This window comes from Salarias fasciatus, chromosome 23 (assembly GCF_902148845.1).
Source record: "Salarias fasciatus chromosome 23, fSalaFa1.1, whole genome shotgun sequence".
NCBI lineage: Eukaryota > Metazoa > Chordata > Actinopteri > Blenniiformes > Blenniidae > Salarias > Salarias fasciatus.
In genome coordinates, this window is record NC_043766.1 from 37698775 (window position 1) to 37726450 (window position 27676).

At 44.7% G+C, this 27676-nt stretch overlaps 3 protein-coding genes across 3 annotated transcripts in view; 2 read left to right on the forward strand and 1 right to left on the reverse strand.

The window, feature by feature from the left end:
• LOC115382184 (NACHT, LRR and PYD domains-containing protein 12-like) overlaps positions 1-27676 on the forward strand; it is an 815989-nt gene that overhangs the window by 126499 nt on the left and 661814 nt on the right. Inside the window, exons 3-4 of the mRNA XM_030083872.1 lie at positions 8648-8736; positions 9756-9855. The gene's annotated coding sequence lies outside the window, so the exon portion shown is untranslated. The remainder of the gene's footprint in view (positions 1-8647; positions 8737-9755; positions 9856-27676) is intronic.
• The window catches only part of LOC115382191 (NACHT, LRR and PYD domains-containing protein 12-like), a gene marked incomplete at its 3' end in the record, with an annotated part of 141197 nt that overhangs the window by 108631 nt on the left and 4890 nt on the right, over positions 1-27676 (forward strand).
• The window catches only part of LOC115382179 (NACHT, LRR and PYD domains-containing protein 3-like), a 1352480-nt gene that overhangs the window by 54306 nt on the left and 1270498 nt on the right, over positions 1-27676 (reverse strand). The window lies entirely within an intron of this gene.

Sequence of the window (27676 nt, forward strand, 5' to 3'; positions counted from 1 at the left end):
TTTTACTTTTTTCAGTAACAACAACATGGTCAAGAAAACACTGTTTCTCCTCATTAGGACCGGAAAAAGGTCCCCATAAGGCACAGCGTTCCAGGTTTTCCTATCCTTGTGGGGACATTTGGCCCCCACAAGGATAGAAATATGAGTACACACACACACACACACACACACACACACACACACACACACACACACACACACACACACAGTGGAGTCAGATAACAGTGACAGGAACACAGAGTCCAGCTTCAGCTGAGAGAGTTGAAGTGTTGTGTGAACTCTGTGTCTGTTCATCTGCTGTGGTTTGTGGTGAAAAGCAGAAGTGAGACCATGTTGAAGTCACGTCGACTTCTGTTGAGAAACACCGAGCTCGCTTCCCGTTTTCTCCCCCGGCTCTCCCCCCTCCTCCTCTCTAAACACACACAGTTGTCTGATTGTGCTGTTTGTGTTGAATCAGTTGTTGTTGCCTCTTTTCTTTGTTTATTCACAGCAGTTGTGTGTTTATATTGTCTTCTTTAGTGCTCACATCATAGTTTTACAGTTTTAACATAAGTTCCTGCAGACGTTGAGAGCTGGGCTGTTTTTTAGGAAGGTGGGCGGGCTTTGGCAGGAAACAGGAAATAGTGTGACGTTTCACCCTGAGTGTGGGTTGAGACAGTGAGACGGCGTCCTCACATCAAGCAGAGACAGACAGAAGGACTGAGGAGGGACGGAGAGCAGCTTCTTCTCTCCAAAAGAGTCTGAAGAAGATGTGAAGAGAGTTGATCAGGTGAGAATCTCTGTCAGCTACAACAAAGCTTTCACAACGCTGTGTTGGACTGGATCTGACTGTGTGGCTGCTGGCTGTGTGTCTGTGTGTCTGTCCAGCCTACATTATGGACACCTGTGGGGACCTGGGAGGGTCAGGAGGTTTTTAGCTGGAACTAGATGAGGTGGTGGTGGAGGGGAATGAGAACAGAAACACATTCAGACAGTTGTCATCACGCTGTGTTTCCACACACTGGATGAATGGATTACAGTTCACATTAAACAGCTGACAGCAAGAAACTGTCTTACAGCTGTTGAACTTTCACTGCTGTTGTTATGAGGATGAGGACTCGTAGTGATGAGGGTAGAGCAAATCAGATTAACATAGATTAAATTATGTCAGCTTTATTCATACAAGTGAATACATACAAGTGAGAAACTGTAGATATTCCATCTGATATAAGTGTTGTCAGTTGAGATATGAAGTTCTGTGAAGAACTGCTCAACTTCAGCTGAGAGAGTTGATGTGTTGTGTGAACTTTGTGTCTGTTTGTCTGGTTTTTGGTGAAAAGCAGAAGTGAGACCAGGTTGAAGTCACGTCGACTTCTGTTGAGAAACACACTGAGCTCACTTCCTGTTTCTTCTCTCCGTTCCCCTCCCTCCACCTCTCTGCAGGACACGGGATTTCTGTGAAAAATGAAAAACACATTCTGTCATTAAAGGTAAGAATCTTCCAGCAGAAGACTTTTCAGCCTCTCATTTCAAACTGACACTTCCTTTGTTCTTTTTCATTTTTTCAATTGATATTTAGACCAGAATTCAACTTATTTTGACTTGATCCTTCAAAGGTACACATCAATACACACACACACACACACACACACGCTCAGTCTTGTATTTCTATCCTTGTGGGGACCGTCCATTGACTCCCATTCATGTCTAGCCCCTAACCCTGACCCTTACCCTAACCCTAACCCACACCACAACAAAGCCTAACCCTAAAGAAATGTTTTTGCACTTTTACTTTTTTCAGTAACAACAACATGGTCAAGAAAACACTGTTTCTCCTACTTAGGACCGGAAAAAGGTCCCCACAAGGCACGTCGTTCCACGTTTTGCTATCCTTGTGGGGACATTTGGCCCCAACAAGGATAGAAATACAAGAACGCACACACACACACACACACACACACACACACAGACACACAGACACACACACAGGAGTTGATGTTGTGTGATGTTGTGTTTATCATTAAACAGCCACTCACTGACAATCACAATTGTCAGTTGGCTATTTCAGTCATATAGACAGTGACAGTTGTGGTGCAGATCATCAGTTGGACACTGTTTCATTAAAAAATCCAAGGTGCTGTTCATGGTGCTTAAAAAGCCATTCCACGTTTGTGGTGCAGAGTAGAACTTTGTCCCTGTTTTAATAAGTCCAAATCGCCGTCCGTTGTGCTGAAATAGCCACATGACAATTGCGGTGCAGAATATCAGTAGGTCACTCTTTCATGATGATTCCAAGGCCCTGTCGATGATGCTGCAATAGACAATCCACCATTTTGGTGCAGATCATTAGTGGGACACTGTAAAATGATGAATGTGAGATGCTGTCTGTATGACTGAAAAAGCCAACTGACAATTGTGATTGTCAGTGAGTGGCTGTTTAATGATGAACGCAATCCGCTGTCCATGGTGCTTAAATAGCCATTTCACCTTTGTGGTGCAGAGTATACGTTTGTCCCTGTTTTATTAAGTCCAAGGCGCCGTCCTTTGTGCTGAAATAACAATATGACAATTGTGGTGCAGAATATCAGTAGGTCACTCTTTCATGATGAGTCCAAGTCACTGTCCATGGTGCTGAAATAGCCAATCGAAAATTGTGATGCAGAGTATAAGTTAGTCCCTGTTTTAATAAGTCCAAGGCGCTGTCCATTGTGCTGAAATCGCTAATCCACCATTTTGGTACAGATTAACAGCAGGTCTCCATTCATTGATAAATTCCAATTCGCTGTCCGTGGTGCTGAAATAGCCAATCCAATGTTGTGGTGACCATTGTCATTAGGATGCTGTTTTAAAATGCCGACGGCACTGTCCATGGTGCTGAATAAACATATCGAAAATTGTGGTGCGGAGTATAAGTTTGTCCCTTTTTTAATAAGTCCAAGGAGCCGTCCGTTGTGCTGAAATGGCCAATTTACATTCGTGGTGCCAAATATCAGTGGGTCACTGCATCATTGAAAATCCAAGGCCATTTCCATTGTGCTGAATAAGCCAATAGAAAATTGTGGTGCAGAGTATAAGTTTGTACCTGTTTTGATTAGTCCTTGGCGCAGTCAGTTGCACTGAAATTGCCAATTTACAATTGTGGTGAAGATTATCAATGGGTCACTTTTTTAATAAATTCCAGGAGCTGTCCATGGTGCTGAAATCGTGAAACCACCATTTCGGTACAGATTAACAGCAGGTCTCTATTTGATGAATTCCAATTCGCTGTCCATGGTGTTGAAATAGGCAATTCAATATTGTGCTGATCATTTTCAGTGGGACACTGTTTTAGTAAAAATCCAAGGTGCTGTCCATGGTGCTTAAACAGCCATTCCACCTTTGTGGTGCATAGTGCAAGTTTGTCCTTGTTTTATTAAGTCCAAGGTACCATTCGTTGTGCTGAAATGGCCAATTTACAATTGTGGTGCAGAATATCAGTGGGTCACTGCATCTTTTAAAACCCAAGTTGCTGTCCATGGTGCTGAAATAGCCAATCGAAAATTTTGGTGCAGAGCATAAGTTTGTCCCTGTTTTGATTAGTCCAAGGCGCTGTCCTTTGTGCTGAGATAGCCAGATGACAATTGTGGTGCAGAATATCAGTAGGTCGCTCTTTCATGATGATTCCAAGTCGCTGTCCATGGTGCTGAACTAGCCAATCGAAAAATTGTGGTGAAGAGTAAAAGTTTGTCCCTATTTTAATGAGTCCAAGGTGCCGTCCGTTGTGCTGAAATGGCCAGTTTACAATTGTAGTGCAGAATGTCATTGGGTAACTATCCTTTAAAACCCAAGGTGCTGTCGATGTTGCTTAAACAGCTATTCCACCTTTGTGGTGCAGAGTATAAGTTTGTCCCTGTTTTAGTGAGTCCAAGGCGCCGTCCGTTGTTCTGAAATGGCCAATTTCGAAGAGAAAGAGAGAGAGAGAGAGAGAGAGAGGGAGAGAGAGAGGAGAGTTTTCGGAAGACAGGTCTGACCATACTCTGTCTTTCCTCACCTGTTCCGATTTAACTCTACTGTGGAGAGAGAGGGGGGGAGTGAGAGCGGGGGTTTTGTGAGAGGCAGAGAGAGATATGAAGTTGAGGGTTGTGGGATGACAGGTCTTGTCCGGACTCTGTTCCCCTTCACCTGTACGGGCATCGCTCTACTGGAGGGAGAGAGAGAGAGAGAGAGGGGGGGGGCGGGGGGGGGGGCAGTGTTTGTGATTTGGTGATGTTGTTCTTATCTTTCGATTTTTTAATTTTTACCTTAGCTGGGGGGTTGGGGGTGGGTGGGGTGAATGTTTTAGGGTTAGGGATGGGAGACCTGGTGGGGTGTCTTAAGAGGAGGAAAGGGAAAGGGATGTGACGAGAGAGAGAGAGGAGAGTTTTCGGAAGACAGGTCTGTCCAGACTCTGTTATTCCTCAACTGTTTGGGTTTCACTCTACTGTGGGGAGAGAGAGGGGGGTGAAAGGAGGGGGGAGGGGGGGGGGGGGTTAGTGAGAGGCAGAGAGAGATAGGAGTTGTAGAGTTGTGGGATGACAGGTCTTGTCCGGACTCTGTTCCCCATACGGGCTTCGCTCTACTGGAGGGAGAGGGAGAGGGGGAGAGAGAGAGAGAGAGAGAGAGAGAGAGAGAGAGAGAGAGAGAGAGAGAGAGAGAGAGAGAGATATTTGTACATCAGGGTTCTTGTTTCTTGTTGAACTCTGACTCCCCTTCGGATCAGAACGTGTCTGAACACATTGTGACGCTCGCTGAGCATTCAGGAGCTCAGGTGATACACACAAATACACACAAACACACACACAGATGCACACAGACAGACACACTCTCCCTCTCTCTCTCTCTCTCTCTCTCTCTCTCTCTCTCTTCTTCTGGACACACAGTCAAACACACTTCAGTGACAACAGTGAATCAGAGTTTGTTGTGATGAAATGTGTTTAAATGATGGAGAGAAGGAGGGGTCAGAGGTCACTGGCTGCTTCCTGCTCCAGAACAAAGCAACATGTGAAACACACCCACAGGATGTCAAACCGTCCAACACTCCTGATTGGTCCAGATCAGCACGGTGACTGAGTCCACATGCAGAAAACAAAGAGAGCAGAAAGATTAAAGATCAGTCTGATCATGAACATGTGAATGTGATCATACAAACATGACCTCTGACCTCTGGGAAGACCACAAGCAGCCCAGAGAGGTCCTCAGGACCCAGACAATCCGCAGAAATCCCAGAGCCCAGAGCCCAGCCACCACACCAGGAAGAGGTCCACCTGTCCAGGAGGGGCAGAGGAAGACCCCGTCCAGGACCCCCAGCAGCCAGGGGCTGCATGTGCACATGTTGGCACTGACAGATGGAACCATACAAACATTTCAAGTCAAGGCTATTGAGACCAAAATGATCATTACTGTCACAGTAAAGTCAGAATGTTCTTCCAGCCGGACTGGAATTATTTCATCAAGTTGTTTTTGTTTGTTAATTGTTGATCAGCAGGATTTTTCTTTAATGGCTGAAGACAGAAATTTAGTCTGTAACTGTGCAGGAATTATTCCATCCATCCACTTTCTGACAGGCTTGTCCTCTTCTGGGACACGGGGGCCTGGAGCCAGTCCCAGCTTCATATGGGTGGGGGCGGGGTCACCCTGGACAGTCCACCAGTCTGTCTCAGGGCCAAAACAGACACAGACAACCAGGCACGCTCACACTCACACCGAGGGGCAACTTAGGGCCATCAGTTAACCTGATATGCATGTTGGACTGTAGGAGGAAGCCAGAGTACCTGGAGGGAGCACACACACACACACACACACACACACACACACACACACACACACACACAGGGAGAACATGCAAAATCCACACAGAAAGGCTCCAGGCTCTGGCCAGGATTTGGTCCCAGGGCCTTCTTGCTGTGAGGTTCGATCACCAATCACTACACCACCACCACCAAAGCGTGTGTGTGTTTGTGTACCAAACATGTCCAAACACATTGTGATACTCCCTGCATACTAAGGTGTTCCTGTCTTTGAACCACTCCCTTCTTCCTCAGAATACAACCCCCCTTCCCACACACACACACACACACACACACACACACACACACACACACACACAGACATTCAACGCTTACACTTGGGAGACATGGCATGGCACTGAGGATCACAGAAAACACCCCCAGCAACTAACTGGATAAAACTCCCCCCTGGTCCTATCAGGACTTTAAACTGGTGTAATGTGGCTCCACCCCCTGGTCCTATCAGGACTTTAAACTGGAGTAATGTGGCCCCGCCCCCTGGTCCTATCAGGACTTTAAACTGGTGTAATGTGGCTCCACCCCCTGGTCCTATCAGGACTTTAAACTGGAGTAATGTGGCCCCGCCCCCTGGTCCTATCAGGACTTTAAGCTGGAGTAATGTGGCTCCACCCACTGGTCCTATAAGGAGTTTTAGACTGGAGTAATGTGGCCCCGCCCCCTGGTCCTATCAGGACTTTAAGCTGGAGTAATGTGGCTCCACCTCATGATCCTATCAGGACTTTAAACTGGAGTAATGTGGCCCCGCCCCCTGGTCCTATCAGGACTTTAGACTGGTGTAATGTGGCCCCCCCTGGTCCTATCAGGACTTTAAACTGCAGTAATGTGGCCCCGCCCCCTGGTCCTATCAGGACTTTAAGCTGGAGTAATGTGGCTCCACCTCATGGTCCTATCAGGACTTTAAACTGGAGTAATGTGGCCCCGCCCCCTGGTCCTATCAGGACTTTTAACTGGAGTAATGTGGCCCCGCCCCCTGGTCCTATCAGGACTTTAAACTGGTGTAATGTGGCTCCACCCCCTGGTCCTATCAGGACTTTAAACTGGAGTAATGTGGCCCCGCCCCCTGGTCCTATCAGGACTTTAAGCTGGAGTAATGTGGCTCCACCCACTGGTCCTATAAGGAGTTTTAGACTGGAGTAATGTGGCCCCGCCCCCTGGTCCTATCAGGACTTTAAGCTGGAGTAATGTGGCTCCACCTCATGATCCTATCAGGACTTTAAACTGGAGTAATGTGGCCCCGCCCCCTGGTCCTATCAGGACTTTAGACTGGTGTAATGTGGCCCCCCCTGGTCCTATCAGGACTTTAAACTGCAGTAATGTGGCCCCGCCCCCTGGTCCTATCAGGACTTTAAGCTGGAGTAATGTGGCTCCACCTCATGGTCCTATCAGGACTTTAAACTGGAGTAATGTGGCCCCGCCCCCTGGTCCTATCAGGACTTTTAACTGGAGTAATGTGGCCCCGCCCCCTGGTCCTATCAGGACTTCAGACTGGAGTAATGTGGCCCCGCCCCCTGGTCCTATCAGGACTTTAAGCTGGAGTAATGTGGCCCCGCCCCCTGGTCCTATCAGGACTTTAAGCTGGAGTAATGTGGCCCCACCCCCTGGTCCTATCAGGACTTTAGACTGGAGTAATGTGGCCCCGCCCCCTGGTCCTATCAGGACTTCAGACTGGAGTAATGTGGCCCCGCCCCCTGGTCCTATCACAACGTTAAACTGGAGTAATGTGGCCCCGCCCCCTGGACCTTGTCAGCACGCGTACAGATGGATTTTGTAAAAATTTAAGAATTGAGATCATCTTTTTGTTTCAGAGCAGAGAGCAAGGCATTACCGTAATCTCCATTTCCCTCCTGCTGGCCTGAGAGAGAAACAGGTCACTCCAGATATATTGTTGAGATGATTAAAAAACAATCTTAGTTATAATTTTAATAAATGGGATCAATTTCAGTTTAGAGTCAAAAATTCTAAAGGGGAGTCTCGGTGTCATCCCCACTGCCTTTAAAACAGCGGTGGTGAAGAAGAGCGATCTGGATCCTAATGTTCTTCATAACAGCAGACCTGAAGCCGACTTACTGTTTTTCAGTAAAGTTTTAGAAAGACTGGTTTTAACCAAGTCAATGATGTTTTGATCACAAATAACATTTCAGAAAGACACCAGTCTGGTGTCAGAGTGAACCACGGTACCATCAAATCATTTTAGAAGTGGTGGGAATGGGATCTAAAAGGCAAGAGTCCTTGATCCTTCAGAGGACCAAGAGTCCTTCATCCACCAGGTCCAAAGTGTGGAGAAGAGGAACTGGGGGTTGTCTTTATTCTCTGAGATAACTTGAGAGAAATGGGAAGTTCCTGCCTATTTTCACTGCATTATGATGAATGTTGAGCTGTTGACGTAGGATCTGGTGATGTACAGTAAAGTACTTGGATGTCCTCCACCTCCTTTCAGCTCTCCAGCAGATTCTTTTCACTTTGTTGATTTTGTCATTTTTTTCTCCATGGGGGTTTAGTTTGTCTTAGGTGGTTCTGGATAAACAGTTGAAGATGGATGGATGGATGGATGGATGGATGGATGACTGTTTTTGTGCTGCATCTACAGCTGTATAACTGGATTAGTATCACAGTTCCACATATTTGGCTTCAAGAAGGCTGTAGGTTCATCTCAGAAGGTGGATTTGAGCACATTTCATTGTCACTGTGAATCGAAGGCTTTTTCCATCAGAGTGGGATGTTGTGAGTGGAACTGTTGTCCTTTTTCTGAGCTCAGTGTCGGGATGGGATTGGATGTTATTGAGCCGTGCCTTCTTCATGTCTCCACATGTGTGTGTGCTGCTGTTGCTGACGTCACTCTGAAGGTGGATTTAAACGGCGTCCTCACATCAGACACACTCAGACAGACAGCAGGACTGAGCGGAGACCAGCGGCAACATGAAGCTGATCTGAGGTGAGGAACATGGAGATCTGTCTGACTGACTCTTCTGCTTTGTCTCAGAGCTTTTCTAACGTCAGGGTTTGATTTAAAGACTGTCACAATACAGAAAAGAGACTTTGATTGACTGAGTGTGTTTGTAAGAGATGCAGTGAGTTGTTTCTGTGTGTGTATTTTGGGTGTGTGTGTGCGGATTTTTCGTGGGGACACTTCTTGGGTCCCCATGAGGGGAAACAGTGTTTTCTTGACCATGTTGTTGTTACTGAAAAAAGTAAAAGTGCAAAAACATTTCTTTAGGGTTAGGCATTGTTGTGGTCTGGATTAGGGTTAGGGTAAGGGGCTAGTAAATGCATGATGTCAATGAGTGTCCTCACAACGATAGAAATACAAATGTGTGTGTGTGTGTGTGTGTGTGTGGGTGTGTGTGTGTGTGTGTGTGTGTGTGTGTGTCTGTATGGGTGAGAATGTGTGTGTGTGTTCAGGCAAACATGTCTAAACACATTGTGACACTCTGCATATTCAGGTGATCTTATCTCTGAACCACTCCCTTCTTCATCAGAATTTCTACACACACACACACACACACACACACACACACACACACACACACACACACACACACACACACACAGACACAGACAGGTCCACACACATCCAAAAATTCAGACAGGAAGGAGCAGGAGGAGTGACAAGCAAGGAGGCAGAGGAGAGGAGGAGGAGGAGGAAGAAGTGGAGGAGGGGGAAGAGGAGGGAGGAAGGCAGATTGTGTAATATCATTCTAAATTGAGTAATCATGTCACATGACCCAGAGAGTGACAGATGAGAAGAAGAAGGAAAAAGAGCAAACAGTCAGCTTCGGCTTGAGTGAAAACTTCTTCCAGATCGACTTTTTTTTTGTCAGATGGTTAAAAAAAGACCTTTTCTGAGAGGAGAATTTCTAGCATTTCATTTATTGATTTGTGTTTTACAGCAGTCAGACTGATGCTTCAGACCAGAGGCCTCAGTTAGTGATCAGTGTGTTTTCCTCCCATCAGACTCCATCATAACTGACAACAAACACCTTCATGAGGATGAGAGACGGAAGACGAGGAGACTTCTGACTTCAACTCTGACGGAGAACGGAATCCAAAGCATGTGAGTTATTAAACACTGCAGAGCTGTGTTCAGCAGGTGGATCCAGGTGGCGCTAGAGAGCACACTTTGTCATTGAAGGGGTTGACCATGTCTGAAGTCAGAGTCATCATGAAATATATTTAGAGCAACTATTGATTAAATCAACTTGACTTGTTGCTGAATATTGAAAGAAGCTTCATGAAAGAAAGTTTTGTTGGAACAAATAATTATTATTGTTTGTATGATCATTTATTTTAACATTTATTTACTCATGTTAAGATTCTCAGACTCAGAGGAGACTTTCTGTAGAACCAGACTCTGAGGAGACTTTCTGTAGAACCAGACTCTGAGGAGACTTCCTGTAGAACCAGACTCAGAGGAGACTTTCTGCAGAACCAGACTCAGAGGAGACTTTCTGTAGAACCAGACTCAGAGGAGACTTTCTGTAGAACCAGACTCAGAGGAGACTTTCTGTAGAACCAATCTCAGAGGAGACGTCCTGCTGTCCTCATTGGGTTGAGGGTCCAGCACTAGAGACCAGGGAGGACAGAGACAGACTGTCATTACTGTTCTCTCTCCAGATGTGATGGAGGATGAAACCAGGAACTTCAAGTTCTCCTGTCAGAGAACCTTGAAGGCAGAGCATCATGTTAAATGTAGTAAAACAGCTGTTATGAGATCAACAACTCTATTTAGAAGTTTCATTGTTCAGAGTTCTAGAAACATTTGATCTCTTGATGGTTGGAAACAATCAGGACTTTGCTCTCAGGACAGTTTTTATTCTCCTGAAGACAGAGAAAGTCCTTCTCTGTGTCTCCAACACTAAATGTTTGAAGAAAACAGCTCACACACTCAAACACACATATAAATATATAGAAACACTGATAAAAGTCAAATACATGAATAAACCATGTATTTAACAGAGAGAGAACTCAGGAGTGCAGCATGCTGGAACATGAGGACGTCTCACTCTGGACACATGCAGGAGTCAACATGTAGGCCACACACACTTCCTGTTTCCTCTGTCAGCTCTCCTCCTCCTCCTCTCTGCAGGACACGTGATTTCTCTGAAAGAGGAAGAACCCATTTCCTCATATTTCCACCACAGGTTTGTCAGAGCTGGACGTAAGAAAGGAGACAGACTGAAGGACGAGACCAGCAAAGAGCAGCTTCTGGAAGAGAGTCTGAGGACAGCAGGTACACACACACACACACACACACACACACACACACACACACACACACACACACACACACACACACGATAGTAGGACTCAGTAGTCTTTAAAATGATATACAACTTTTGGAACTATAATTGAACAGATTAAATTCTACATACTTATCAGCAAAGACTTTAACAGTAAAATAAAAACCAACAATTCAGCATGAACGGCAGGAGGCGGTGGGGGGGGGGGGGCAGAGACAGACAGAGAGAGAAATAGGTGAAAAAATTGGATTGGCTTTGACTTTGACTTTTTTATTTTTTCACACATCATTATATAACATAAAATACAGTACATGCTGCATAGACATATGAGAGTAATTTGATGCATGAAGGGGTCACCCCAAAAGAGCTATCTAAAGCTTACGATAGGGGGCCCGGGTGCCCACACATAACAAATAACAGAAACAAGCGACTTGTTACTACTACTGATTGAAAAACAGGATTTCATTGCACTTCAAAGTCAGGCGAAATTGGCTTTCATTTACAACAACAGGGAACTTTGGTAATGAATTACAGTAAAATTACACAGTAATAGTACTTCATAGTGCTTGTGCTAGTAATTTGTAATGTATTAAGTCCAGCAGTACTGATTTTGTGGACTACTTATAGAAAAAATGGATTTTATAGCACTTCAAACTCAGGCAATAATGGCTTTTATTCACATCAAATGGGGACTTCTGCTATGAATTACAGGAAAAGTACACAGTAAAAGTTCTTCATAGTCCTTGCACAAGTAATATGCAATGCACTAAGTCCAGCAATACTGATTTCGTGGACTGCTTAATATTAAAAAAAAGGATTTTATTGCACCTCAAAGTTAGGCGAAAATGGCTTTTATTCAAACCAACAGTTAACTTTAGTGACAAATTACAGGAAAAGTACACAGTAAAAGTACTTTGAAGTACTTGTGCAAGTAATATGTAATGTATTAAGTCCAGCAGTACTACTATTGTGGACTACTTATTGAAAAAAAGTATTTTACTAGACTTCAAAGTCAGATAACAATGGCTTGTGTTACTATGTCTAATGAACTTTGGCAACAAATTAGAGGAAAAGTACACAGTAATCATACTTCATAGTATTTATGAAAGTAATATATAATTTGTGAAGTGCAGTAATATATAATGTATTACATGCAGTGAGCTGTGTTCCATACTGCTCCACTTTTATTTTGAAATGGGTTTCGGAACGGTGTTACCGTAATGCTCGGTGTTACCGTAATGCTCGGTGTATTTGCGCACAGCTAGTGAACGTGCGGCTCATTTGACTGCGGGCTAAGAAGTGTAGGCTCAGTTGACCGCAGTTTCTTACTGGTGCATTCAACTCAGCCCATGATAAAGCTCGTATAATTTTATTTTGAAGTATCTCAAGTTTTTGTAAATAAGCTGGAAATGTATTACACCATATAATGTTACAATATTGTAGATGGGGCTCAAACAAGGTCTCGTATAGGGTGAGAAGTGCAGATCGTGGTAGAAAATGTCTCCACTTAAAAAATAAAGCAGCATATTTAGACAATCTTTTTATAAGGTCTTCAATGTGACATTTAAAGTTAAAGGTGCATTAAGGAGTTTTACAACCTTAAAAATACTTATTTTCCACCATAAATATGTTACACATTTTTAATGATGTGTACAATGTGCCCTGACATATTCATTACAAGTACCTCTAACAGCGCTAAATTGTCATTTGAAAGTCACAGTGCCGGTACGGCACCAGAGTTTTTTTGGGGAGAATTTGAAAGGAATGATGTAATGCACGCTCCGGCTCCTTGAGTTTCGATTTGTCCGCCATTACTCCGCCAGATGCTTAGTGAGCAACAACTGAGCAGGATCTTCCAGAAAGTGAGAAAAGACTGGCTTCTAGCACTGCCACAGCTCCACACAGACTCCACCAGGGAAAAGAAACTTAAATCTTACTTGAGTGCTACTAAACGAGTGAGGAAGGAGTTCCCCTCTTCCGTGCACGCGAGCCACAGGGACGAGTTTTTCACTAAGCTGCATTACGCCCAAGGCCTGCAGGGGGCGCTGTTTCACATAAAACGTGCAAACTCCTTAAGGCACCTTTAAGAAATTCATCGATTAGAATCCCCAGGAATTTTGTAAAGCCAACTCGTAAGATATTCTGTCCATTAATTTGTAGGTATATTTGCTTAATGTCTGCTTTTTTATTAGAGCGGAAAACAATATAGTTTGTTTTACTGACGTTAAGGGGAAGCTTATTGCATCTGAACCAGGTGTCAATTTTCTTTAATTCTCTGTTTATGATTTGCTCCAGCATATTTGGGTTATTATGAGAGAAAAACAAGTTTGTGTCGTCTGCAAATAATACTTTATGCGGTACAAGTGAGGCGTTAACAAAGTCATTTATATACAAGATGAAAAGAAGCGGCCCTAAAATGGAACCCTGAAGAACCCCATGATTGATGAATTTACGTGATGAAATTTGGTTATTTACATAGACATATTGTTGTCTTCCATATAGATAACTACGAAACCAATCTAGTGCTAGGCCTCTAATGCCATAGTGTTCTAATTTCTTAATTAAAATATTAATCTTGATGGTATCGAATGCTTTAGATAGGTCCAGGAAGATGCCAATACCGTAGTCACCTTTATCTATCGCATCATTTATTTTGTCAGTTAGATCTAATACAGCCATGTATGTTGTATTTTTCTTTCTGAATCCATACTGAGATGGAACTATAACATTTAGCTTATCTAGGTAGCTGTTAAGTCTGTTGTATACTACTCTTTCCAAAACTTTGGAAAGAGTGGGCAGGATGGAAATTGGACGGTAGTTGCTGAGATCATTCTTATCACCAGATTTAAAGACTGGTGTAACAATTTTCGTCACTTGTGGCACTACTCCAGAAAGTAGTGACAAGTTTATGCAGAGGTGCAATAATTATATTGGCAATGCCTTTAAGAATTTTACTGGAGATTTCATCAGTTCCAGCTGAATTTGAGTTATTCATATTGATAATAATTTTATAGACTTCGTCACAGTTAGTTGGCTTCAGAAAAAAAGAGTTCAGGTCGTTGCCTGATAAGTAGTCTTCGGGGGAGGCATCTTGAGGTTGACCGATTGTACTAGATAGTTTTCCTCCAATGGAGACAAAGTAATCATTAAATTTATCAGCAAGACTGACATTACTACTGATATTGCTTGGGGTGTTGTCATCGTCAGGGAGCATGGGGGTCTTTTGGCCCTTGTTCAAAATTTTGTTTAGTACATTCCAAGATTTCTTAGAGTCTCCCTGTGATGTATTTATAAGTTCTGCATAATAATTACTCTTGCTCTTCCTAATAATATGTGTAAGTTTATTCCTATGATTAATGTTTTCTTTTTTGTTATTTATGTTTGGATCTTTTAAGTAACGTTTATATAATTTATTTTTTGCTTAATATATTTTAATATGCCCTTAGTGAGCCATGGACTATGAATAGTTTTACTGCATGTGATAATCTTTTCAGGAATGATCCTTTGGATTGAATCTGTAATTTCTTTGGTTAGAGTGTCAAATGCAGTCTCAGTATCACTACAGTTGTAGATTCTATACCATGCCTTATCCTGCAAGTCCTCACACAGATGTTGCATAGTTTCTATATTAAGTATTTTTGTTTTTATTTTATGAAGTGATGTTGAAGGCTTCGCAGGAAGGTCAAGAAATAGTACAATGGGGTAATGATCAGAAATCACGGAGAGCACAACTCCAGACACCATTGTAGAATTGCAAACATTTGTGATGATATTGTCGATAATCGTCTTAGTAGACTGAGTGACTCTGGTATGAATATTAATTGTAGGGAAAGAACGAAGAGGAGTGTAGTGTATTTATAAAATCATTCTTAGTAGTGTTGTCCCTGGAGAGGTCAACATTGAAGTCTCCGAGGAGAATACAATTTTTTTTTTTGTTATTTATAGAAAATAAGACTTCCTCTAGCTTGACCCTAAAGGCATCAAAGTCAGTGTTGGGGGGACGATAAATTACACCTACTATAAGATTTTTCCCATTTTTAATACTGATCTCAGCAAAAGAGAGTCAGTGTGGGTGTCTGCTATGAAAATATCATCACAAATACTCACATTATATGCTGAGGAAATATATAGGCAAACACCGCCACCAGATCTACTATATCTGTTCTTAGTAAATAGCCTGTAGCCATCAAGGTTTAACTCAGGGTTGCAGAACCCCCCCCCCCCCCCCGCCCCCCCCCCCCCCCCACACACACACACACACACACACACACACACACACACACACACACACACAAACTGTCTGACATGCTGCTGCAACATACACACATACACTCACACTGCCTGTTTTCTTGCTCATTCAGCGAAGTTGTCTCTCTGACCCCTTGGCCTCATTTATTAGCTGTGCGTACGGACAAATCTGTGTGTGATGAGAGCAAACACTTCCAGGCATGGTCTGGGATTCATCAGCTTTTCCTTAAAGCAGAACTATGCAAGATTTGCTTTAGTGCTCCCCCTACTGGTCTCCTGTGAAAGCTCACTGTCGTAAACGTCCTCCGCATCACCCCCCCGCCCCCACCCCGCCCCCGCGTCCAGAGAGCTTCCCACTCCCATTTCCTTTTTTCTGCTCGTTAGACAAAATTTTTTTCTGTCTTTTTGGTTCTGCCATCCGTGAGCACCTAAGGGTGGCGTTGCTAACGCTAGGGAGGGTTTCATGTTTGTTTTATGCACTTTTGTTAAATCTTCTGCAGCGGCAGCTCCTCGCGCTGCCCGGAAATTTCTTCCGGTTGCTCCCTCTGTCGTAGACATGCTGCCTCACACGCTCAAACTTATTGGAAAACAAACACACTCGGAGACATGCAGCTTTCAGCTCAGTGCAGCGAACTCACTCGCGCTCACTTCTACCAGAGGAGGTGCCACTCCTCTTTATTTTTCTGTCACCAAACGGAAATTAGAACCAATCAACACATCATGCAAAGATTGTCTATTGCAACACAGTGACAGATATCGCACTCCAACAGCTTTTATACTTGTACTCCTGTATGAGCGCCGTAAAGCAGGTTTGTTCTCTCAGATGTTGTTGGGTCTGCTCCTCTGAAATTGCAAGTGCTGTTTTCAGGACACAGACCCCGGGGGGAGGGGAGGGACAGGCCAATCACCGTGACAAGTCTTTGTTTACCCCCACAGGGATTCTGAAACACGTTTATTGAGGTAAAAAAGTTGCATAGTTCTGCTAACATGGGGGCGACAGTAGCTCAGTTGGTAGAGCAGGTCGTCTTACAACCGGAAGGTTGGCGGTTCGATCCCTGCTCCCGCTGGCTTAAAACTGTTGTTGTGTCCTTGGGCAAGACACTTCACCCACCTTGCTACCTTGCTTAGTATGAAAGTTGTGAGAGTGAAAGGTTGGTGGTTGTCGGAGGGGCCGATGGCGCAGATTGGCAGCCTCGCTTCCGTCAGTCTGCCCCAGGACAGCTGTGGCTACAGCAGTAGCTTACCACCACGCAGTATGGTGTGAATGAATAATGCAATGTAAAGCGTCTTTGAGTGTCCTGATAAGCGCTATATAAAACCAATGCATTATTATTATTATTATTAACAATGTGTGTAAATATAAGTACAGTTGTACTGTGCTCACACACATAATCTAGTGGTAGAACAGTTAAACTGCAAATAGAAAGCATGAAGAGAGTCCCAGCAGGTGCAGATATAGCTTCTGTTTGCCTTGACAAGCTCAATTAGTAGTTTCATCTACACAAAAACAGGCATTTTGTATGTGGTGTGAATGGCTGTAAAAGAAGATGTATATAGCTACTCAGAAGTTTTTTGCTGAACCATGAGCTTTACAAGGAAAAAGTTTTTCAAGTGCAGCTGATCTGTTGGCTGAGAACACAGAGCGGCTTCTCAGGAGGTCTCGGTGTGTATTTATGTGGTTTGACTGTGAGTTCAGCAACATGGTCAGAAATCCCCTGAGATAACCATGTGTGAATATTCCCAATGTCCAGTTTAAAGCTTTCTTGCTTGTCATGCCAGATGTTGGGGTTTGATTGTCATCAAAGACAAAATTATGTTTTTATTGTTTTTTTTTTTTAGCAAATCAAACATCAAAAATAAATATTTAAACACATATTTATGCTGAGAAGAACACTGTATATTGGAGCCAGAGACAATAAGAACCTAATCCATCCCAGAGCTCATCCAGCTCCTGTCCACTCTGGGATTTCTGACACCGACTTTATCATCCAACCAACTTTTTGTGTCCTTCTGTTGATCTCTCCTCTGAGCATTAACTGTGGCGGTTCGCTTATTCCAGACATCACTTCTCCTTCTGTTGATTTTGTCTACATTTAATTTTCCAGTGTTTTCTGGTTTGCTTTAACTGGCTGGCAAATGTTTCAGTTTTTTAAAAGTTCATGTTTTACACCTCTTTTCCTTGATTATGGAAGGTGAGGAAAAAAATAATATTTATAAAAAGGCGTGTTGTTTCCACACATGCTTTATTGAAGGTGCTTCTGAATCATCAAAGTGCATGAGCATGGTGATTAAGAGCAACTTGGATTTATAAATAGTGAGTAGTTACTAAGACCCACTTACACATCTTTGATGAACACAGATTATTTTGAACTGACATTCTAAATGGCATTGATCAATAACGCAGCTGGTCTGTACCTCCTGGTCTTTCACTGCTTGCCTGCATTCAGGGTTGTCTGGAATATCACTGTGTGATTTTGGTGATGTCATTATGACATCACCTCTGGGATTCCCCATCTGATGGGACATAAACAGGAAGTGAGCACGGTGCTCGGTTTGCCAGTAAGAGGACATGAATGGGAAGTGAATACTGGTGAAAAGTTTGCAAGGCGGAAAGATCATGGCATGGAAGATGTTTTGGCAGTGGTCGAGTGTGCACCCACGACTACTGCGGTGAAAAACAATGTCCAAATATGCAGGGAACGGAGCAGACGAACGGAGAAAAGACAACAGGTGAGTGTTAATGTGGGTTTTTAATGTGCGCCAGTGCTGCGCCATGGCCACCGTCGGAGTGACTTCGTCACATCATCCCCTTCCTCCCCGAGGTTGACAAAGTTTTGGCAACCTGGACAGATAGTCTGCGACCAGGTTACTCCTTCCAGACCGGTGCTGTATCACAAACTTGTATAGTTGCAGTGAAAGGTACCGACGTGTCAGTCGACTGTTGTGGCTCTTTATTGAGTTGCTCCAGGTGAGGGCCCGGTGATCCGTCTCCAGATCAAACTCCCTGCCAAGAAGGTAGTATCTCAGGCTCTCTCGAGCCCACTTTATTGCAAGTCCTTCCTTCTCCACCACCGAGTATCTGGACTCTCAGGGAAGTAACTTGCGGCTCAGATACAGGACAGGCTGCTCAGCTCCTCGCTTCCCTTGGGCAAGGACCCAAGGCCCACTTCCAAGGCATCCACTTGCACCAGCTTCCACCTTATCCACTTGAGGTTGTACCTCTCCTTTTCCCAGCTGATAGCCAAGGTACCGAGTCTTGTGGCGGGTCCACTCACATTTGGCCACATTCAGGGTCAGCCCAGCCGCTTGTATCTTTTCCAGGATAATTCTCAGGTGTTGAATATGCTCCTCCCATGTGCCACTGAAAATCACCACATCATCGATGTAAGCTGCAGTGAAAGCTTCGCAGCCCTGAAGCACTTTGTCCATCAGGCGCTGGAGCTCCATGTAGACCAAATGGCATCACTGTAAACTGGAACAGTCCCGTAGGTGTGTGAAAGGCTGTGTAGGGCTGACTGGAAGCCTCCAGTGGTACCTGCCAATAACCCTTGCACAGATCCAGAGTGGTGATGAATGAAGCTGAGCCAATCTGGTCCAAGAGGTCATCCACCCTGGGTATGCATCAAACTCTGAGATGGCATTGAGCTTGCAGAAATCAATACAAATGCGCAGGGACCCATCCTTCTTGTAGACGATGACGATTGGACTGCACCAGTCTGAAGTAGACAGCTCGATGACTCCATGTTCCAGCATTGATTCCACCTCTTTCTTGAGCTGAGCCACCAGCTGTTTGGGGACATGATACGGACTTTGCCGAATGGGAGTGTGGTCCTTCAGCCTGATCACATGCTCAGTGAGGGTGGTTCTGCCAGGTTCTGTTTTGAAGAGTGCAGGCATCTCCTGGAAAACCTTCAAAAGATCAGCAGTCTGGTCGGCTGGAAGATGGGTCACAAGAGGTTCTGAGGCTTCGGTCACTACAGGAACACCGGGGTCCTCCTCATCCTCCTCTTCCACCTTCCTCACCAGCAATGTTGCATCCAGCGTATTCCGTGGAACCTCTTTCCACTCCTTCAAGAGGTTTCACATGATAAACCTGCTTGGGCTTTTTCTTGTCTGGTTGCTGCACCTCATAAGTGACCGGCCCCATCCGTCTGAGGACGGAAGCAGTAGCAGAACTTTCTGGCCAGGCTGGAATTCTTTGTCTGGCCTGCTGATCATACCAGATCTTCTGCTTCTTCTGGGCTTCCTTCAGATTCTCCTTAGCTTCCTCTCAGTACCTAGAAAATCAGTTCCTCATCTGCAGCACATACTGGACAATCCCTTGCTCACTGGACCTGGGTTCTTCTGCAGTCCATGGTTTGTTCAGCAAGTCCAATGGTCCTTGCACATCCCAACTGTACAGGAGCTCGAAGGGTGAAAATCCAGTTGAAGCCTTGGGTACTTCTCGATACGTGAACAGAACAAAGGGCAGCCATCTGTCCCAGTCTCTTCCGGTGTCACTCACAAACTTCTGCAGCATCCTCTTTAGCGTCTGGTTGAACCTTTCTACCAGACCATCGGTTTGTGCATGATACGGAGTAGTTTGCAAGGCCATGATCCCCAGCTGCTTGTGAAACATCTGCAACAGCCGAGAAGTAAAATTAATTCCCTGATCAGTGAGGATTTCCTCTGGGATCCCGACTCTGGAGAAGAACTGAACCAAGGCATAGAGAACAGCAGGAGCAGTGATGGTGTGCAATGGAAAGGCCTCAGGGTACCGAGTGGCGTAGTCAAAGAGCACGAGAATGTATTGATGGCCTCGCCCGCTCTTGACCAACGGCCCAACAATGTCCATTGCTATCCTGTGGAATGGAGTGGTAATGACTGGGAGTGGATGAAGGAGAGCCCTGTCAGATTTGCGTGTTGGTGCCGTCTTTTGACATGTAGGGTATGTGGCACAGTAGCCTATGTGTGAATGTCATTATACATGCCAGGCCAGTAAAAACGAGAACTGACAGACAGATGTGTCTCATGACGCCCAAAATGCCCCACCCACGGGAGGGTGTGTGTGAGGTGCATGACAAACGATGCAGGGACAACTGTTAATTTCTGATCATTTCTACAGACATACAACACATCACCCATCACAATGAACTGCTCTCTACCCATGACATTAGCATTTGCATTTTCTTTAGTACTGACCTTTTGAAAACAGGGTTTTAAAGTTACATCCTGCCTCTGTTACTCTGCAATATTGTCAGGCACCTTCCACAAGTCACCCACATTCAGTCTCTCAGCATCCTGTTTGCTCAACCCCAGTTGTTTTTCAAATCGCCTTTGACGCTTTGATTTTTGAAAACCTTTGGTGCCACCCTCAAATACACTGTTGTCCAGGTCTGGCAGGGGTTCTACACCCATTTTAGCTTGTAACCGAGTAACCACAGGGCATGTAATCTTATCAGCCACATCAATCACATTCACCTCACCCATATCACATTCCATTTTCTTTAAAAGGTTCAGAAGTACAGTGAAGTCAGTACCAAGCACAAGGTCAACAGGCAAGTTCTCCACCACAGCAACAGTCATGAGATAGGATTGTTCATCAATTATCAGCGTAACTTCAGCTGTCGGGTATGTGTGTGTATCACCATGGACACAGAGAATGTCAGTTTTCAGACGATAATCCACACAGTTCACAGGAACCAAGTTTTTCCTCACCAGCGAGGCGAAACTACCACTGTCCAGCAGTGTTGACACCTGCTGGCCATTCAGAGTCACAGTTCGCAGTGTCTGCTCCTTCAGGCCATGGTCAGTGCATAGTTCACTTTCTGACCGAGGTGCATAGCAGGCACCAGTGAGCTTGCCCCTCCGTACAGGACACACAGAGGCTTTATGTCCCGGTTGCTGGCAATAATAGCAAACAAGAGGCTTACCTAATGCTGGCTGGTTCGTAGAAGAGCTGAGGTTACTTCATGCATCAGGGCCAGTCTCTCTGCTGTGCTGGGCTGGTGCAGGATGCTGAGGAGGTCGCGGTGCCGAGATGGTGTAGCGCGGTGGTGCTACTCGACGAGCATTGTGGTACTGAAGCGCCAGCTTCGCTGCAGTCAGGCCATCCTCAGGTTCATGCTCCCGGACCCAGGTGCAGACATCAGCAGGCAGGACATGCAGAGGCTGCTCCAGGATATTAAGCTCCCCGATTTGCTCCTTAGTGAGCTGGTCTGGTCGGATCCACCATCTGTACAGTCCTCTCAGCCGGTGGTACGTCTCTGTGGGCGTCTCTCCTGATGGCATGATGGTGGACCGGAACCGCTGCCGGTACGTTTCCGGGGAAATGTCAAATTCTCCCAGAATGCATGCAGGACCTGTTCAAACAAAGAGAGACCAGATATAATTTAAGGGGCACTGCAATATTTAATAAAATAAAAGCAAGAACAAACACCAAAGGACACTGTGCTTCAGTCAAAGGGGTGAATCTGTGGAACAGTCTGGACAAGGAACTAAAAACAGCAAAGTCTCTGAATATATTCAAAAAATCATACAAAACCTGGGTGATTAATAAATATACACAGTGAAGTAGTAGACAAACCCAACAAGACATATCATACAAAACTCACAACCACGCCAAATTTTTTTTTTTTTTTTAATGATTTAATTCACTCATTTATCCATTATGTCTGATGGTTTGGCCTCTGTACTTTATCTCGCGTCACCATTTACTCTAAGTACCACTCTTAGCGGCCTCATAAATGGGGAGAAGCACAAGAAGGAGGGAGGAAAATTTGGACGGAAGGGAAGAGGATGGGGAAGGGAGAGGGAAGGGAAGAGGGAAGAGAGAGTAGAACCATGAGGAAGGAAGGGAGCAGATGGAAGGGAAGGAGAGGGAAAGAAAAAAAGAAAGAAAAAAAAAATTTTTTTTGCAACAAAAACGACAGGAAGAAAATGTTAATTAACAAAAGTGTTTCCTTTTGCTGTGTTCTATTTAGATTGTCGGCTTGTTGTCTTAGCTCGACTTAGTTAGGTTCTATTTAATTTTCATACAGCGGTGAGGTAGTGGTGGGCAAAATAAGCTTCGGCTTCAGCCCTAAACCTTTTCAGCCAAATGATATGTGTATACATGTGTATGTGCGTTTAAGTGTATGTATGTATGTATGTATGTGCACATAAATATGTCTGTGTATGTCTATGTATGTAAGTGTATATGTATATGTATGCATACATAACTTATGACATGTATGCTTTATGGCCGAAATAAAATAAAAAAAAATAAAAATTTGGCCAACAGAGCTGCTCTTAGATCCCAGTAGTATTGCGCCTCATCCTCCTCCATCGTTGTATATGCTTCGAGTGCCTTCCCTGACAGCAGTGGCACAAGGTGGCATGCCCACTCAGTCTCCGGCCATTTCCATGTCTCGGCGATGCGTTCGAAGCGCAGTAGATAATTTTCAATGTCCTCCCCTATCTGATACAGTGGGATCTTTGGCTCCATTGTGTGTAGTCTTTGATCCAGAGGTGGCTGTAGCTGCAGTACACTCGAGTCTCCACCATGCTGCAGCTGGTGCATAGTGGCAGTCTCTCCTGCAGGTTGCCTCATGGGCAGCGTCATTTGCAGGCTGCGTGAATCAGAGGAGCCCTCCTCGAGTGCGTCGCTGCCAACAGGACTGCCTGGCCGGAGTGAGATACGGAGGTTACGAATTTCCTCCTGGAGACCCTCCTCTCTCCTCTGCTGCTCTGTCAGGAAGGTTCTCATTAGGCCAAGGAGTTCCCCAATCTGTTCCTGTGCTCCTGCGGCAGCTCCAGGCTTCCCACTGTCATCGCAGACAGCCATCTCTTCCTCCTCATGCTTCCTCTGTTGGGATCGTCGTTTCTTTTGGCTTGCCATCCCACCACTGCCACCATATGTGATGTGGATCCTTGTCTGTTATAATGATGGCACAGCCGATGGTAGATGGTGTTGAGTTTTTTTTTTTTTTGTTTCCCAAAACGTAATCCCAAAGTGCAGAAACAAAAGCAGGCGCTCAAAAGTGTTGGTAATAATGGCATTAAATTATAACGGTGTTAGTAACGGCATTATTTTTTTCAATAAGGAATAATCAAATTAATTACTTTTCCCATCATTGCAACACCGTTACCGTGACTGAGGATGAGAAGTTGCGAGTTACTACAATTAGATTGAATGAAACGCGAGTGTCCGCTTCTGCCGCACATCAGCTGCAGGATAGAGTGGGGGGCGGGGGGGGGGGGGGTGAAGACGCAATGATTATTGGCTGGTGGGCGGATCATGCCCTGATCACGTGTCTCTCTCACTGCACGCGCTGACCGGTAAACACAACAGGACAGAGACAATGGCGTCGAGCTCGAGCCTCGGCCCTTTGAAGGTAGCGTTCTGAAACTGGAAATCTCACTAGAAGACTTTATCCACGTCTGCCTCAAGCAGCTAGAACTTTATAAAGCACCTCACATCAACACATGCTAACATGACACTTGTTGATGCTGCTGCTGCTGCTGCTGCTAACCTAAGCTCGAGCCCAAATGCAGGCAGGAGGGAGATGCAGTCGCTCTGTTAAAACAAGCAACATAGATTTTTCGGGGCAAAAGGTGACCAAAGCTGAGCTGAACAGTCTGACTGCCAGGTACACTGGTACACAGTAGGCTTAATGTACAGTTACAGAGATTTGCCAGAAGTTTACATTTGTGTTTTCTTAACAGGCTGCAATTTAGTTCAAATAAATAGCAAATGTTCTAAAATACTGTATGAAGTGTTTTTATTCTTCAATCAGTTGATATAAGCATCTTTGATGCTATAGATGTTATAGAATGTAGTAATGCATAGAACATGAAAAATAACATCAATTACTTTGCTGAGTAACTAATTACTTTTACAATGAGATAACTGAGTTACTAATCAGGATAATTAATTTGTAATTCTAACTAATTACTTTTTAAAAGTAAATTGCCCAACACTGCCGCTCAAATACTATTTACACTATTTACAAAACAAATAGGAAGAAAAGGAAAAAGGAAAATTCTTGAAAAGGTCATTGATCTTCAGTTACATTTGCTGTAACAATTTCAACCAATGATTGCAGGCCCTCAGTCTCTCTGTCAGAGTGAAGTCTCTAGGTGCGTTCACGATGGCAAAGCCAGAGGCAGACGGAGCTAGACGAAGTAGACGGCGCAGCCGTGGGGCTCCACGTCTGCCTCCAAGTCGGACAACCCTATGTTCTCCATGTTCGTGTTTCTCATCACTCCCACAGTGGGGGGTGTTTACAGGCCCGTCGTCCGGGGTGTCAATTAGGGGGGCAATGCCCCCCGCCTGTGCCTCCTTGCCCCCCCCCCACACCCCCACACCCCTCCCTGGCTGTCAAAGGGGTAATTTTTTTTTCTTATTAAAAACAAAATCATTCATAATTTCTTTCGTGTGTCACATTGTGTTAATTCATATTCAGTTAACTGAAATAAATAAAATTTAAAAAACAAAATAATTTTAAGTTACATGTGACACGTGCGTGCTGCTGCAAGTGCGGACCAGGCGTCAAGGGGGGGCAGACTGCCTCGCCCCCTCAGTCAAAATATAGTATTTCATTAAAAACATTAAGTTTTCAGTCTATTATGTCCTTAAAAAACAACAGCAAACTCTGCTGGCTTGCTCAGATCAATATGAAGTGTTGTGCTATTCAAAATTCAAAAAAAGAGGAGACTGCAGCTCTGCTGAAGGTGAGAGCTGCTTATTTTATCATTTGTTTTTTTACTATTTGTGCTTTTTAGCAGTGTGGTTAATGATCATACAGCGCCTCTGATCTGTGGATTCTGTTTTTGTGTTGCTCCGTTACTTTTTCAGCACCGATGCGTCGATTCCCCCCCGCCCCCCCCGGGTTTAAGCCACCACCCCCCGCCCCCCGTCTACACTGGGCTGGAGCCGGGACTGGGTGTTTATTTATGCAAATAAAGCGTGTTGTCATCAAACTGATGACGAGTGGGCTCGGGTCCAATCCCCTGCCTGTCTGAAGCAAAGAGGTGGGCCCGGTAGCCGTGGTGAGTTGCTCTGGAGCAGCTCACAGCGGCTACCTCTGTGACCGATCTCGCGAGTTTTCCATGCCCTACGTAGGTCCTACGTGTCAGTGACGCCGGGCCAAATCTGGGCGGGGCGGCTCGAAAGTCTCAAAAGTCTGCCTCTGGCTTTCTCATGTCGAACGCACCTATTGTCTCTCTGGTTGGCCTCCTTTTAAACCCCACAGGCCCCTCCCTCCGGGCAATTAACAAGGGAAATTATAGTTTTCTTCCACAAAACATAATTTACCATCATAATAAATTCATGATAATTTCCCCAAAAATATATAGAAACAGTTGTAGCCCTGCGTCTAAAAATAGATCAGCAATAAAATAAATTATTTTAGTGTCAAAATTGACACCTTTCGGTGATGTCATTATGACATCACCTCTGGGATTCCCCATCTGATGGGACATAAACATGAGCACAGTGCTCGGTTTGCCAGTAAGAGGACGTGAATGGGAAGTAAATACTGGTGAAAAGTTTGCAAGGCGGAAAGATCATGGCATGGAAGATGATTTGGCAGTGGTCGAGTGTGCACCCACGACTACTGCGGTGAATAACAATGTCCAAATATGCAGGGAACGGAGCAGACGAACGGAGAAAAGACAACAGGTGAGTGTTAATGTGGGTTTTTAATGTGCGCCAGCGCTGCACCACGGCCACTGTCAGAGTGACTCCGTCACACACTGAATGATAGAATCAGCGGGAGTCGAAAATTCAAATAACATGTCAAATAAAATCACACATTGTCTTTGAATAGATTTAACCTGAAACGACAGCAAATTGGCTATTACTCATGAGAACTCATGAAGAATCTTGTTTTATTTTTTTTTGTTTGTTTTTCAGAGTCCAACATCTCACCTGAATCAAACATGTCAACTCCTCACCGTGGTATTTTCAGGGACTCTATGAACACAGAGTGAAAGCTTTGTGAGATAAATCAGACTCGTCACAAGGTCAAAGATGAGTTCACCTCCAGAAGTCCTCCTGGGAATTCTGAAAGACTTGGGAGGTGAAGACTTCAAAGATTTCAAGTGGTATTTGTGGCAAGATGGAGTCCTTCAAGGGTTCAAATCAATCCCAAAGAGTGACCTGGAGACATTGGACAGGGGGGACACAGTGGATAAGATACTCAACACCTACAGCCATCGTACTCTTGAAGTCACTGAAATGGTTTTAGAGAAAATGCAGATGAAGGGTCTATGGGAGAAACACTGCAAAAACCTCTCAAAACCTGCAGGTAAGTCCTGGAAATGTTAAAGCTTGATGGTGTTATCACATTACTTAACCACTTCAGAAACACATATTTTGAGTTTCAGTCATCATACATACTGAAATGCCAAAGCTAAGACCTTGTAGTTTCTGGTGATGTGTGTACGAACTGTGTGAGTAAAACCTAACTTACCGTATTTTTCGGGCTATAAGGCACACTAGAAATCCTTTCACTCTTTTCAAAAATGGCCAGTGTGCCATATAATCTGGGGCACTTTATGTGGAACAGCACAGCCACCATAATCTGGAGTCTTGCGATGTGGGTGTGTACCGGTAAAAGGTAACACTGGGAGAGATAACGCTTGTGCAAACATTGGGGCACAAGCTGCCAAAAAACCCCAAACAAAAAACAAGGCTCCATGATGGTGCCTATTAAGATACATGCTTTTGAGTCAGAGTTCATGCTCAAGGCAAACAGTTGCACAACATGGGAACTGAGCAGCTCTGAGGGAATTCAATATCAACAAGGCAATGGTGTGGAAGTGGCGTTAGGAAGAAGATGACCTGCACCAAGTCAAGAAGACTGAAGAGTTTCTGAGGGAACAGAAAAGGATGGCCATGTTGGAGGACAGGATAGAACAGTGGGTTGTTTCACAGAGAGTAGAAGCATGTCTGCAGTCACTGTTTCTCAATTTCACTCAAAGCAGCAGCGTAAGCACTTGGCTTTCGAAGAGGTCCTTCTTGATGCATTTGTTTTATGAAAAGGTGGAATCTCTCCATCTGCACAAGAACGACCATCTCACAGCAGCCACCAAAGGATTACGGAGAAATGCTGGCCATTTTCCAAACCTGCTGCAACAAGATCACTGAAAAGAAGATGAACACGTCCCCAGCATGGGCGAGGTCCCTCTCACCTTTGACATCCCCGTGAACCACACTGTCAAGAAAACCATATCCATCCTCACCACAGGGAACGAGAGTTAATCCTTCACTGTCTCGAGGTTGAAAACCAGGGGGGACGGAGCCTTTTCTGTGGCAGACCCTAGACTCTGGAACTCCTTTCCCCCCCACATCCGAGCAGCCGAGTCTGTGGGAATTTTCAAATCCCTCCTGAAGACCCACCTCTTTTCTTTGGCCTTCAGCTA